We start from the raw sequence: 4,471 nt of genomic DNA, 5'->3' as shown, positions 1-4,471 counted from the left end.
ATTTAAACAAAAAGTGGGATTCTCATGCGTTGATTCTTGAAAATGGAAGTTGAAATGCACATGCATGTCCTTTAAGACCTAGAATCTAGTAAGAGGAATTGGGTAGAAGTAAAAATTTACAAAAGAGGGGTTGATAACCTAAGTAAGTTCGGGTTGAGTTTGTGAACTTCAATTCTAAGTTATATGTGTTAACTTGTGAACTAGATTGACGGTACTAGGCTGTTGGTGAATTGAAAGTAGAAGTTAAAAAGGGAATTCGACTCCAGGTATGTATGGCTAACTTTAACCTTTGTAAAGTCACCTTGTTGGTGTACGAGTAATTGGTATGTGTTACTTATGTGGACTATTTGTGAAATTCTTGTGATTAATGTGCCTTGAACGTTGTTGGTTAAGTTTTCCATTATAGTGGTGTGAGTAAAATGGCAATAACACAAGTGCGTGTAGGTATGAATGTGTTACGTGGTAAGAGCTATGGAAAAAATGATAGAAAGAAATCGTAATTGATACAATTGAAACAATTGTGGCAATATCATATGTGACTTGTTGTGGGCAATTATCGTTGTGACTTGAATTGTGTACGAGTTATTGTATATGTTGGAATTGATATTGATGTTTATGAACACTCTTTGTGAATTGTTGTTGTTGTTGTTGTGTGAAATATGATTGTCCGGTGGGATCGGGTTGCGTGCCGCAACACGAAGTAATAAGGTGAGGGTGGTGGTGATAAGGGTGGCCGAGGTAATAAGGGTGGAAAAGTGATCGAAATCATTATTGAAATAAAAATATGTGAAAGTTGTGAAATCGTTGATATGATGAAATAATGTTGAAAAGGGAAAAGGAGAGATTGTGAAACTTGTTTGGCTTTGGTTGTTCCTTTCATGTGCATTTGATTGTTGATTCTATTACTGTTTGTTACCTGTGTATTTCTTGATTTTACTTGGGGTAAAGTTTGTTCATACATACCAGTACAATTCAAATGTACTGATATCCCTTGTACTGACGTCCCTTTTGCCGGGGGCGCTACATTCGTGTTATGATTGTAGGTGGTTCTATAGCAGGTACTCCAGCCCACCGACAGTAGCACTCCTCCACTTCCCGTCAGCTAAATTGGTGAGCCCCTTTCCTCTCGGGGCCCTATGTGGCTCATGCCGCTTTTCCTCCGAGGTTTTATTCTGGCATTTTGGTAAGGTATAGCCGGAGCCTTGTTACCGGCAAGTATTGTATCACCCTTTTGTATCCTTAGAGGCTCCGTAGACAGGAAATGTGGGTTATGTACTTATGTAGTTTGGGCAGTATAACTTGTAAACCACGCTAAGTAACTATGTATGTTATGTAAATCTCGTAAGAATGTGTTTAAATTTATAAATGGCTATTTCACTTGGTTAATGGGTAATGGAAACGAAGGGTATCACGTGGAATAGGAAAGGCACCCAGGTCCGCTTGGCTGGAGGCTACCCGGTCGAGCGCTGGTCGCGCCCCTCAGGTTTTGGGGCGTGACAAGAAGTATCAATTTGAAGGCAATTCGGAAGGAGCTCGGAGAGTTAGGACAGTTTGGTAATGGGTTGGATCAGCATGTAGCGGATGTGATTGGCTCTTTTGGTCCTTATGATGTAGTGAGTTTCTACATGTGTTTTGTGGTAATACTCTTGGGTTTTGATAACTTGCGTAGCTTGGTTGAGTTAGAGGGATCCAGTCCTGACGGTTTGGTTTTGTGCAAATGGGATTCGAAGAGTTCTTGATAGTTTCTACCACGGTCAGAGATGTATATTTCGTATTGGCTTGGGGAGCATATGATGTATAGTGATTTTCCCCTGGATGGGATCAAATGGAATGTTTTTGGCTAATTAAGTATGCAGTTGCTTGTGACTCGAAGTGGATTACGAAGTTCTTATATTTTTCGTATGATCGCATGGTATGTGCGGTGTGTTATGTAGGGTTGATATTTGCATGTGTAAGGTCATAGTTCAATGTTGAAGCGAAGGACATAAATTCTTAGGCAGCATGGACAGTTTCAGATGACTAGGTATATGACATTACTATTTGGTATGGCTTGATAAGAGTATACATTTCAGAAGGGGCAATGTGTTTTGATTTATGGATATTTCATTGGTATTGCGACACTCTCCTGGTTGATCGACTGTCGATATTCAAATTTTGCTATATGGAACGGAAGAACTATAGAAGTATTCCTCATGGGATGATCGTGTATGAGAGATGTGTTAGATATTCGTGCGGTGGAGTTGGGATCAAATATGGTGATTCATGTTCTATGGATTTGGAGACTAGGAGTTCTCATGAGTAGATTGTTTCATGGTTGTGGACTGTGAAGTTAGGGCCAAAGCTATCCAGATGATAGTATGTGTTATAATTCAATCATTTTGGACTTTCGGAGGATTATATATGTATTTGTAGATGGCTAGAGTTGATGTGGGGGTCCATTGGTTGGCTCCATACTGCTATTGTTGAGGGATGTGCCATTGGGTTGTTGTTGAGCTTAATCATGTTCTGAAATGATCTACGAGTTACTCTTCTATGCTGCAATGAGTTGTGATTCATTGGTTATATGCACATACGGTGCGGTTCTATTTGGGATTTATTGCAGAAATTTGAGCAAGATGAGTATTTAGGTATTGCGTGATTGATTGCGCGTTGGCTTTATTCTTTCCGGATGGTGGCATTGTGTTATTTGCTCTCAGTGGTTATGGTAATGCACTTTGGGTGCTTGATATCGAATTTTGCAGAGTTATTGATTTTTAGCAAGGTGGCTCGAGGTATATAATATGGACCATCGTTTGGATGGGTCACGCATTGTAGCGGAGTTATGTTGAGACATGATCCTTTAGGTTAGATTCGTGTGTTTTGGTTATATGGTGTGTGATAGGTTCTTAGTATTGCATTGTGGCGATACCTGTTGAGCTTGGGAGACAATTTTCTCGTCTAAGTCATTTTCCATGATTGAGTACATTTAGAATGTTGCTTATGGGTACATGGATTGCACGAGTTATGACTTTAGATTGTATTGATGTGTCATGTCACTAGACTGGTCGTATTGGATGGGATGAGGTCATCGTACCTAGAATAGGTGGTATCAGATCTGATTTCGATATATTTGGAAGGATGTTGTTGTTGATTGGCTTAGAAATATGATATAGTTCCTATCGAAGGAGAGGGAGTTCCACAACTTGTTAATATGATGTATGGTTATGAGTTTCTACGTGTTTCTTTCGTCATTGGCAATAATGAAGGTGGTAGAACGAGGTTTTGTTTGATAAGAGCTTTATTATCGGCATTAGGTTATTTTGAGCAGTTACTGTGATTAGAAATTATCGCTAAGAGTATTTGAGTTGAGGTATATCATGTGATTACATATTGGGTTACGGATATGGCTTGATACAGCTTGTTCAGATTTATACAGTGTGTAGATGCGAGATTCTAATCTTACAGAAAATTTCGGATGAGGAAATTGGATTCTAAGGCTTATGGGCTAGGCTGGATTAAGAAATTTCAGTCATGTTGTGTTATCAGATCTATATGGGATAGAGTGACATTGGATAACCCCCAAGTATGTGCATGGTAAGGTTACACTGCAGTTGATGGCTTTCAGAACAACTATGGGCACGTTCTAGGTCGAACGTATGTTTAAGTGGGGAGGATGTAACGACCCGACCGGTCGTTTTGAGCATTTCAACTTCGCTTGGTTGTTTGAGGGCATGAGTAGCTCCGTATGATATATTATGACTTATGTGAATTGTCGGTTTTGGTTTTCAAGTTATCCGGAATTGATTTGGAAGAATGATTCTCAGCTAGAAGCTTAAATTTGAAAGGTTTGACCATGTTTTGACTTTTTAGAATTTGACCTCAGATTGGATTTTTGATGGTTCCTTTAGCTCTGTTGGGTGATTTTAGGCTTAGGAGCGCTTCCGGATTGGGATTTGGAGGTCTGTAGTAGAATTTGGCTTGAAATGGTGAAAGTTGGAATTTTGTTAAAGTTTGACTAGGAGTGGACTTTTTGATATCAGGGTCAGATTCTGATTCCGGAAGCTGGAGCAGGTCCGTAATGTCAAATGTGACTTGTGTGCAAAATTCGAGGTCAATCGGACATGATTTGATAGGTTTCAACATCGGTTGTGGAAGTTTGAAGCTTCAAGTTCATTGATTTCGAATTGAGGTGTGATTCGTCGTTTCGATGTTGTTATGTGTGTTTTGAGGCCTCAGGTAGGTCCGTGTTATGATATGGGACTTGTTGGTATGTTTGAACAGGGTTCCGGGGGGCTCGAGTATGTTTCAGATAGGTTTGGGTTGTGTTGTGCTTGTTTTTGATGTTTTGACGTCGTTTCTTCAAGCATAAATTGTACTACATTAAGCAAATGTGCTTCAATTTCTAATTTAATTCAAAAATTAGATCCGTATTGTAATTACGGAGTCATAGCAAAAATAATCATCGAATTTGGACATCGTATGACGATTTTAT

This window comes from Nicotiana tabacum, chromosome 8, assembly GCF_000715075.1.
Source record: "Nicotiana tabacum cultivar K326 chromosome 8, ASM71507v2, whole genome shotgun sequence".
Lineage (NCBI taxonomy): Eukaryota > Viridiplantae > Streptophyta > Magnoliopsida > Solanales > Solanaceae > Nicotiana > Nicotiana tabacum.
This window is presented reverse-complemented; position numbering follows the sequence as displayed.